This window comes from Pseudochaenichthys georgianus, chromosome 1 (assembly GCF_902827115.2).
Source record: "Pseudochaenichthys georgianus chromosome 1, fPseGeo1.2, whole genome shotgun sequence".
In the NCBI taxonomy this organism is placed as follows: Eukaryota; Metazoa; Chordata; class Actinopteri; order Perciformes; family Channichthyidae; genus Pseudochaenichthys; species Pseudochaenichthys georgianus.
Genome location: NC_047503.1, coordinates 20,733,354 through 20,745,028, shown reverse-complemented (window position 1 = coordinate 20,745,028; position 11,675 = coordinate 20,733,354).

Below are 11,675 nucleotides of genomic sequence, written 5' to 3'. Positions count from 1 at the left end.
GTGGTGTGTGTGTGTGTGTGTGTGTGTGTGTGTGTGTGTGTGTGTGTGTGTGTGTGTGTGTGTGTGTGTGTGTGTGTGTGTGTGTGTGTGTGTGTGTGTGTGTGTGTGTGTGTGTGTGTGTGTGTGTGTGTGTGTGTGTGTGTGTGTGTGTGTGTGTGTGTGTGTGTGTGTGTGTGTGTGTGTGTGTGTGTGTGTGTGTGTGTGGAGTGTTGCAGTAGAAAATGCAACTGTAGCGCTGGTGCATTAATGGGAAACCCTTAATGTTTGAGCACCCTCTATGAAACGTCAAGCTACCCCACAGCACCCCCTAGAGAAAATCTCTGGCGCCGCCACTGCTTCAGGGAGAAACCTCCATGTGATGGATGTCCTGTCTGTTGGTTTGGAGAGGACTGAGGGTCTTTCCTCAGCGAGGAGGACCAGGCCTGATGGAGGAGCCCATGCTGGGCAAAGCTGATACCAACTGCACAGGCCTAGTCTGTCACTTTATTTGACTAAATGTGTTAACTTATACATTTAATAGGTTTACACCTTCTGTCCATATGTGCTTTTTATTTAAAACATGTTTGATTCACTTTTGGTTCACATTTCAATAAATTGTATTTGCACTCCTTTCGTCCATTATTCTTACTGAAAATGTTAGATTACACATTCACATCTGACTGAAGATTGGCCCCATTTATTTGTGATGTTGCAAACTCTGCGGTACAAGGCACAAGTGATGTGAAGCTCATAAAGTGAGGCAAATAGAAATAATCAGCTGATGGAGTGTAGATGTGGAAATAGGTGCATTCGATCAGCTGACTGTTTTTACAATAAAAGTAGTTTCTAGAAGGAGAAGATGTTGAGTCGTGTCTTTCAGGCATGTCCTTTCCTAACAAAAATTACAGGAAACATAAAACATATTATTGCAGAACAAGTGTGTTATTTATGAAAGCGGTGTGTTTGTGTGTTTAGGGGCTGTAGATATAATTATTTTGTAATTGTAATGTTTTATGAATGAACAGTATGAAGTTCATCAACATTGAAATATATGTTATTATCAAAATAATATTTAACTGTTATCAAAACGTAGTGTAACTGTAGAAGCTTGCTCTGTTGTTTTAACTTTTACCATGTTTTTACCAGACAATATTGAGAGATAAATAGTAGCAGAAAGTTCTCACTATGTGTTAAATATCTTTGCCTTCAATACATTAAATTAGAAAGCTGACAAAGTCATATTGCTAAATATGGAAAAAACCCTCAACTTCACTGATGTGTAGGTGATCTAGTATTTAGTATTGTTTAATAGAATGTATATCAGTGTATTCAAGTCAATACTTCATTTATTTAAACCAATATCTTTCTTGATTCTTTGTACAGTATGAAAAAAAGAGTCTTAGTACCTGTGCTGAAGTTCACTGCTGTGAGGAGTCCAGTTCTGTCTCTCACTCTCTGGTCCAGCCTGTCTGCATCACCTGGACACTTTAAACAAACAGATATATATGTAAAGTACCATGTGTACAAACAATATAACTGATTATCTTCTGTTGAACATGTTGGATTGTGTATTGTCCAAATCAGGGTCCTTTTTATTTTACTGTAACTTTGGAAGTTGTGTTACCAATGCTTACTGTTTATTTGATACCAATTTGGTAATGCAATTAATAAAAACAACAAGGTTTGGGTTCGTTCTTCAGATGACTGTGACGTTAACATGTAAGCTCAATAATGAACTCCAGCTCAACCAACCATATTGTAATATCTAAGTAATCATCTTGAAATATGACATTAATAATTGTAATATACACACATCTTATTGTGAGGTTGATTTCACATACACTACGCTGCTATTCAACACTACTTCGACATTAGCTTGTCTTCATACTTGAGCATAGCCAATTTAAATTAACCTTAATAATAATAATAATAATAATAATAATGCATTTTATTTATATAGCGCTTTTCACAACTCAAAGATGCTTTACAGTATGAGGGAGGGTAGACAAACAAGGACAGGCAAACAAGTAAGTAAAAAATAAAAAGGCAGTCAAGAGGAAGTTGATTGAGAGGGGGGGGGCTTATGGGTAGACTAGACAGAGTTGAAAAGATGTGTTTTGAGGTGGGACTGAAAGACTGTGAGGGACTCAGAGTCACGGAGATCTTGGGGGAGGGAATTCCAGAGCCTAGGAGCTGCCACTGAGAAGGTTCTGTCCCCAAAGCTGCAGAGTGTGGATGTGGGAATGGATAGGAGTCCGGCTGCGGTGGATCTGAGGGACCGTGGGGGTTGATAAGGAGTGAGAAGGTTTGTGAGATAAGGGGGGGCCAGATGGTGGAGTGCTTTGTAGGTGAGGACCAGAATTTTGTAGTTGATGCGATGGGAGACAGGAAGCCAGTGGAGGTCTTTGAGGACTGGGGTGATGTGATGCCATGATTTGGTATGTGTGAGGAGACGTGCAGCTGCATTTTGAACCAGTTGGAGTCTGTTGAGGTATGTAGTGCTGATGCCGTAAAGAAGTGAGTTGCGGGAGGAAATGAAGGCATGGATTAGTCGTTTAGCTGCGGGGCAGGTGAGAGAGGGTAGGATTTTTGCAATATTGCGGAGGTGGAAAAATTAGGTTTTGACTGTTTGGCGGATGTGAGGTTCGAGGGAGAGGGTGGGGTCAAAGATTACGCCAAGGTTGCGTGCCTGATTGGAGGGGGAAACAATGGTGCCATCGATGGTGAGAGTTATGTTAGTGACCTTGGTGAGGGTGGATTTGGAGCCGATTAGGAGGAGTTCTATTTTGTTGCTGTTCAGTTTGAGGAGGTTATGTTGCATCCAAGTTTTAATAGCTGTCAGACAGGAATCGATGTGGGTAAGGGGTGGGTTATGGAGGGATTTGGTGCCTTAACCTTAGCGATACATACAGTTCTTCCTACCTACATAATAAAATATCTCTCTAAGTTACAAGGATGACCTTATTTTATCAACCTCAAACAGAAGCCGTTTGTTGTACAGTGTTATCCCACTTAAAGCTTAACACTTGTCTATTTCGTTTTAACCTTTATATATATATAGTCTATGATTTTAACTTGGAGGCTACTATTAGCATCGTTAGCACCGATGTAGCTACCACTCGCTTACACGCTAACCCAAGCCTTAACATTAATTACGTAGCTGATTAAAATCATTAACACATAAATAAAGTACTCGAATTTCACTTACCGCAAAACCGCATTCATGCACCGTCTGTTTTAAACGCAGAGCGAGTCACAATAGTCCGATATATAAGCATGAGGAACAAACAAACACGGCCGGCTTCAAGTTGTGTTCCCTGGATGAACTGAGCAGGCAGAGTCCCAGTAGCTTCACGGAGCAGCTAGCAGAGAGACAAGAAGCTAGCAGCAGCAGTCAATTGACAGAGCTGTCACTCAATGTAACCATGCCCTAATATATGCAAAAACTTTAAGACCTAATATAAATAAAAGGGTCGCGTTAGAAAACAATTCACTCACAGATCCATAATCATGAAGGTGGAATCTAACTATATGCATAATAATATTTATTGCAGCCAGGGGTAGAAACATGTTTTTTTCTGCTGTAAAATTGGGCATTTTAACATGGGGGTCTATGGAAATTGCTCCTTTCTGCAGTCATCGCCTATCGGCCAATATATGCACTGCAGTGTGTGGCACTTCCATATTGGCATCCCGGCTCTTCCCCAGAGTTTGCCGCTTGCGCCACACCCTTGATCTTGCCATCACTGGTGATGTCACAGTTACCAAAACCCACACTCTTGAGCTTGGCATGTCAGACCAGCGGATGGTGCTGCTGGATGTCATGTCTCACCCATTGGATCCTGGCAAAAAACGTACCATAACCTTCCGTAAGACCAAGGACATAGACCATAGTCAGCTAACGTCTGCCCTCTTCCCTATCCAGGCCCCATGCTGCACTCTCACTTGAAGAGCATGTGCACCGGTATAATAACACCCTGCATGAGTGCTTAGACAGGCTGGCACCTGAAATAACCCGAGTGGTGTCTTTCCATCGCTCTGCCCCATGGTACACTGACCAGCTCAGAGCACAACAATCTGAGGGTCGGAAGATTGAGCGCAGATATAGGAAAACTGGCCTAACTGTCCACCTGCTCTCTTTTAGAGATCACCAGAAGGCCTATTCCTCGGCATTGAGAGCAACCAGGTCAGCCTACTACTCCAATCTGATTGAGACAAATCCTAACAAACCCAAGCACCTATTCTCCACAATACATCGGTTGCTCAAGCCCAGTGATCCCTCATCAACCACTCCTACAACTGATGACTGCAACGGCTTTATGGAAATTTAAAAAAATTTTGAAAACATCAGGCTTAACATCGCCAAAGCCTCCTCAAACCAACCTGTCTCTCCCCAACATCCTGTACTTGCTCCATCAAATGCACCAACCCTAAACTGCTTCACGGAGGTCACACAAGCTGAGCTTTCAAAAATCATCTCAGCAATGACCTCATCTAACTGCGCCCTTGATCCTATCCCCACCTCCCTACTGAAAACCTGCTCTCCATCCATTATTCCAACTGCCACCATCATAATTAACAAATCCTTGTTGAGTGGTGAGGTACCCCCCCCTCCCTCAAGCTGTCCAGAAGAAGCACAACCTGGATCCCGAGTTACTCACAAACTACCGCTCCATCTCAAACCTGCCTTTTCGAGCAAAAGTTCTAGAAAAAGTTGTTGCCCTTCAGCTTCACGAACATCTCCATACTCATGAGCTCTATGAAACCTTCCAGTCTGGTTTCAGACCATCTCACAGCACTGAAACAGCTCTGGTCAGGGTTCTAAATGACCTGCTGATGGCGGCTTACTCTGGTTCCCCAAGCCTACTCATCTTGCTGGACTTAAGTGCAGCAATTGATACTGTTGGCCATCGCATCATGTGTCGGCGACTCCAGGAGGTGGGAATCACTGGAAAGGCTCTGGACTTTTTCCACTCGTACCTCACAGGAAGATAGGAATATGTCCGTCTTGGAAAAAGCATCTCCGACACACACTATGTCACCTCTGGTGTACCCCAAGGGTCAGTCCTTGGGCCACTGCTCTTTTTAATTGACATGTTGCCCCTGGGACAAATACTGAGGAGCCATAACATCAGCTTCCACACATATGCCGATGACACACATATTTATTTCCAAACTGCCCCGGATAAACATCTGGCACTTTCAAATGTCTCAAGATGCCTCGAACACATACACCACTGGATGAGCAACAACTCCCTCCAACTGAATAGCAGCAAATCAGAGGCCAGTCTGATTGGAACACCACATCAAATACAAAAAACTGATATCCCTCATATCAGCATCAATGGCCACTCCATTCCCCTCTCCCCACTTGTATCGAGCCTAGGTGTGAAACTGGACTCATCCCTTTCATTCCAAGCATACATTAAGACGGTCTGCCAAGCAGGCCCGGACTGGCCATCGGGAGGACCGGGTGGTTTCCCGATGGCCTGGCCTGCTAAGTGGCCTGCTTGCCTGAGGAATTTCTTTTTTTAATCTATGTATTTTGAACGCCACGCTGCGCAAATGTGGGTCTGACTCTGCCTCACAGAGGGTGACTGGCTGTCTACATGATGTGGCCTGCCGACATGGCCACTTTCATACAGATCATACTAATGCCCTCGATTGGTCTCTGTGTGTCATTCAAGCTAGGGAGGGTGTGTGTGTGTGTGTGTGTGTGTGTGTGTGTGTGTGTGTGTGTGTGTGTGTGTGTGTGTGTGTGTGTGTGTGTGTGTGTGTGTGTGTGTGTGTGTGTGTGTGTGTGTGTGTGTGTGTGTGTGTGTGTGTGTGTGTGTGTGTGTGTGTGTGTGTGTGTGGTGTGTGTGTGTGTGTGTGTGTGTGTGTGGTGTGTGTGTGTGTGTGTGTGTGTGTGTGTGTGTGTGTGTGTGTGTGTGTGTGTGTGGCGCGGGCGAGTGAGAGAGAAAGCGCACGCACCGGTTACGTGTATTGTTGTTGTTACCATCTGGTGCTAGCTAGCTGCGCTAACGGATATAATGAGCTGTCAACAAGGTGGAGAGTCCTCTGCTGTCAGACTGAGAGACTGATAACTACAGCTCAGGTGAGGTAAAGGACTCTGAGTGTTTAGATAGTTAACTTAGTCTAAGTTCTCAGTGGGTCTCAAACGGTTTGGTCACCATTTATGTAAACACATATTTCCATTTGAAGGGGGAGTGATTAGTAAAATATGCATGAATAATAACTAAATAAAATATTAACTAGGTGAAAAAAGGTAAGATATACTTTATAAACTTGTTGAGAGCTAAAACTAGTCTTTGCTGCTGCCTCAAAGAGGAGCAGGGGGGAGAGGAGGGAGACAGGTGAGGCTGATTCAGGAGCCCAGACACACTCACAACTATAAATGAACCAAAAACAAATAAATAAACAAGTTTCAATGTTTTTTCATATTGGATATGGTATGTTATTGGTTATGGCCATGTACTTATGATTTTATGATTATTTAAATGTATACAGTTCTGTTTCATATGGGTGTAGTCTCTTTATTTCCCCCTCAAAGTGCACCAGATTGATGCATTTAAGTCCAACATTAAAAAAAAATCTTCCCGGGGGAGCATGCCCCCGGACCCCCCTAGAGGATTTTAGGTCCACCTCCACTTAAAATATGTTCACATGTTATGTTCATATGTTCCTAGATATGCACAGCAATGCCTAAATAGATTTGCACAGCAACACTGTATATATTGACAAATAAATCCAGGAAAATGGCACAAAAGAAAACTGGTAGTGGCCCGCCTGGATACTCACAAAAACACGCAAATCAGAGCACATCACCCCCATCCTTCACTCACTCTACTGGCTCCCTGTAACCCACCGGATCAACTACATAGTCCTCATACTGTTATTCAACACTATCAACCACACTGGCCCCACCTACCTACAGGAACTGCTAACCAGAAAACATTCCCATACCTCACGCACACTCGGGTCAGACATCTCCAATCTTCTGGCTGTTCCGTGGACAAAACTGGTCAGCATGGGAAACCGTGCTTTCTCCTCCCTGGGTCCACGTGTGTGGAATCAGCTTCCAGAGAACATATGGACCTCGGCATCGCTCTCAGTTTTTAGAAAATGCCTCAAGACCCACCTGTTCCACACCACATTTTACTGACTGTCCTTTACTTTATGTATTTATTTTTAAACCTTTTATGCTCTTAACCTTTTATTTTTAGTTTTTATATTGCCATATTTTATCCAATATGCTCCTTTAGATATATATTTGTTTTCCTTATTGCTTTGTGAAGCACCTTGAGATGACGTTGTCTTTAAAGTGTGCTATATCAATCAAATGTATTATTATTATTACATCCATCAAATGAAACTCTAACATATGTTTGATTTCCCTAGCCTAGAATAATTTCATTGTCAAGCGTTAAATAACAATTACACATAATAAATGTGTGTGATCATCTGCTCAGAACACAGATTCATTACTTCAGATGAATGTTGTTTGTCACACATTTCTTTTAATTCAAATTAAACCCAATGTAATGTAATGATATGCTGTCTTTATGTTATCTTTTTGAAATAGAGAATAGCTTCTACCTGCTTCAGATACATTTGTGAAACTCTTAATTATCCTGCAGTATGTTTTTAAGACGAGTTTTATTTTAGTTTTGTATGAAACATAATGTTTACAAGTCGGACCATACCTCATTTGACTAAACAGCTCAAATATTTTTGGGGAACCTAAACAGTACCGTGCCTGAAAAAAATTGGTAATGGAGTTTAGAGGGAAAAGCTGCAAGTCTTGGCCGCAATTGAAGAAATGTTTTTTGACATTGCCCTCATAATGCACCATACATAGATAAATTGTGTCTTGCTGAAACCAAATCTCTTTATTTCTGGTTTTTGCTCTGAGAATCATCTGAAAATGGTCTAAATAACAACACCAGCCCACCAGTTGTGTACATACTCAATCTAAAAGCCTCTTATTTCTAACAGAGAATTATTTAACTAGTCTCCTTCTTTTAATTATCCTTCTGTCCCTGCTTTAGTTGATGTTTCTCCATCTGTACAAGCAGCCGTTATTTGGCCACCTGGCTTGGGCAGCATAGTATGTGAGGAATAGACAAAACTCTCAAATGTAACAAAGTTGAATTCTGCCCCATGCAGTTTACTCCCTCATGTATTATTCAAGGTACTCTATAAAAAAATACTGAAGAAACTATCATTTGTTGGAGCGGTGGTTCATCGAACATCCCATGTGGTGTGAACATTTTAAACACTTGATCCAGCAGGTGGTTTAACGTTTTATTCTCAAATGATGGTAGACAAAGATTTTGCTGCTTTGGATGATTTTATCTAAATAAAAAGGAATATTTACAAACTATTAGTAGTCTTACAATAACCACAATAATAATGATGAAAATAAGGTTCAGTATTCCATTTACATCGTTTCATGCATCCACAGGATTAAACTCTTTTCTTTCAACATAGGTATGGGTCAAAGCAAAGGGAATCTAGAAGGCGGATAGTTCCTTTGTTCTAATCTACAGTCTCTGGTGGGAAGGAAGTCAGTGACCGGCCTGAAGGGCGGAGCTTTAAAGACTTTGGTGGGGGAGTGGTCTACACTTGATTGACAGAGGTGGTGATGGAGGTTGAGAGGGTAGAGACTTGTGATTCCTAACAAATACCATATAATTTTTGCATCTGCAGTGTCATTCAAATGAATTCACTGGCAGCTGCATGTCGTAAACTAAAGTTTGAACAAAAAGAAGTTGTGATGAACGTAAATTATATTATTTTAATAGTCTACTGTTTAAAGTCCATGCATGCTATGGGGCTACAGCAGAGATGGGGACTCGAGTCTGCGACTCGGACTCGAGTCGCACTTAAGTCGCACACACAGAGACTTCAGACTTGACTTGGACTCGTGACCAAAAGACTTCAGACTCGACTTGGACTCGTGTGTTGGGACTCGTGAACAATCATTGTGTTTTCTATTTTTGGCGTATTAAAGGTGGGGTAGGTACATTTGAGAGAAACCGGCTCGAGATCGCTAGAATTTGAAAATACACAACCGGAGATAATCTGCTAGAGGCTGCTACTTCCTTATAGAGCCCGCCTCCTCCAACACACACGAACGCGCACATGACCAATGAGGGCACGAGATCAGTTTGTGCCCAGATGGAAGGCTGACAGGCAGGTAGGCCATCCAGTTACTTTAGCCGGGCTCATTACGCAGACATGCGCGCCTCTGTTACTACCTCGTAGTAACACCATGGCGACCGGCGGCACACCTGCGGCTGTACCGCTTGTAATTAGGTTCAACTTCAAACACTTCGAACAAAACGCCGGAGGCACCAACAAAGGGAGCGCACACTGCAAAGTCTGCAATATCAAAATCAAGGATGCTGGCGCAACAACGTCGAATTTCATCAGGCACTTGAAAACTCACCCGGAGAGGTCAGTCACATTAACGCATATGGACGGTTAGCAAACATGTTTAGCTCAGCATCAGCTATGTAATGTTAACTTAGCTTGCTACTAGCTTTGTAACTGAATATTTGAAAAGATGAGTGAATGTTTGCTTGTCACACTTATTTGCGTTGAGTGGCGTTGACATCCAACTCTTGACATGACATAAAAAAGGTCGGTAACGTTAATCATTACCCGCTGCCACCATCTACTGGCTAACGTTAAACGTAGAAAAATACATAGTTACATACATAAATACATCTGTCGGTTTATAGGCAGGTTACAGGTTTATTGTTGACAACGTAACGTTAATGTTACAGGTTTATCAGCTTACCATTACACTGGGTTTGAGTGAGAGGATAGAGGAATATGTTTATTAATAGTAGACTTAAAAGATGTAATTAGAGATCCAGTGTAATTAAACAATACGGTTGATACAAAGACGTATTTGACGTATTTCTGATTCTGAATTGTTTTGCTTATAAGTTGTTTGCATTTAGCTAAAGTGTGATATTTTTCCTCATATTGCATTGCAATAGCCTGTTTAAAGTGATCATATAACAAACAACTAGTCAGTACTGATACTGTATGCTAATAGATATAGGAGTGATAATAATACAGTACATGCTTTGAATTTCTTAGATATAGCTGTGCAGTATACAACCAGAAGAGACATGAGACTTGGACTGAGACTTGGACTCGTGACCAAAGACTTGAGACTTGATCAAGTCTCACCCCACAAAGACTTGAGACTTGACTTGGACTCGTGACCAAAGACTTGAGACTTGACTTGGACTTGCAAAAAAAGACTTGTGAACATCTCTGGGCTACAGTAAACCATGTGATCTTATCAGAATGACATAGATGTTTTGCACCCGGGTGAATTACTGTAATGTCTGTTGCCCTGGCAGCCTGATTTAATAGAGAATAAAGGACTCTAGTTTGTGGAAGTGTTTCTTTATGTGTTTGTTTCACTTACAAACATGCAGAAGTGTTTTATGACTAAATGTGAAAGTGATATCACTGAATTGTGTGTCTTTCTTTGTAGAGTGGTGCATAATCTCTAGTTATGTAGGACAGTTCCTTTTTCTGCCAGAGAGAAGGAAGTTTGCCTCGATGCTTGCCAATGTGTTTACACCGACACCTTATAAAACGAGTCTCTACAGTCGGAGGTCACTGTAGGGGCAGGTTGGTATTGGGCAGGAAGGATACTGCAGTTTGTCGTGAGAACTGGCATTCCTGCTTTCTGCCTTTTCCTTCGCTACTCCACAATTGGAACACAAAACCGGACAGATTTAGTTTCTATGGAGATAACAACGTACGAGCTCTTAGTACCATCCACAGTACAATAAACAAGGCCATAAACAGATAAGATATGAAATAACCGTCATGGCAGGAGAAAGAGAGGAAGAGAGGAAGATAGGAAGAAAGTCCATGGACTGACATGCTACATAAATAGTAAGTGATGTTTTATAATCTATTGATTCAAATTTCCAACGTCTAATTACTTATTGTCAAAGAAACAAACAAAGTCATTAAAATTAAACTGAAGTTTTTTAGATATTGCATGTTTGTGGTTCTTCGGCATAGGGCTGAGCAAAATGATAGCCAATGCAGTCAGTAAAGCTAAATGAAAAAATAAAGACTAACCTAGACCAGACAACAATAAAATATAATAGAATATATCGAATTCAATCGAAGACAAAATATTCCACACACTTCCTGGTGTTAAATGTGAGGAATGAAACTAATCCCTAACCCTAAACCTAACCTAACATTTAAACATATATTAATACCCATTATTTAAAAACAGTTTCAGTTCTGTTTGCTTTCACAGTGTTAAAACTCATCTTTGATCCCTGAGAGTTTGCTCTGTAGCATTATATACAATTGCTTAACCTAATGTGGCCTATTGTATTCTATAATCTCACACATTTCTTGAATTTGAAAAATTATTTAATAATAAACAAACATTTTCAAATAATATATTCTATTTATTTTCTTTATTTTTTTAATCATAATACTAATAAACTAATCAAATGTACTTATAAAATACTTACTTGTTTTCGGCATAGGCGTGTGCTGCAATGGAAATATGCTGAAACATTTTTTATGTCTTTGTTATAACAAAATCCACTTTTTTAAAATGTAATTTTATGTATAGAATTCCCCACGTGGATTGTTATATTTTTTCCTTTATTTAAAAGCAAAGTGAAAGTCAA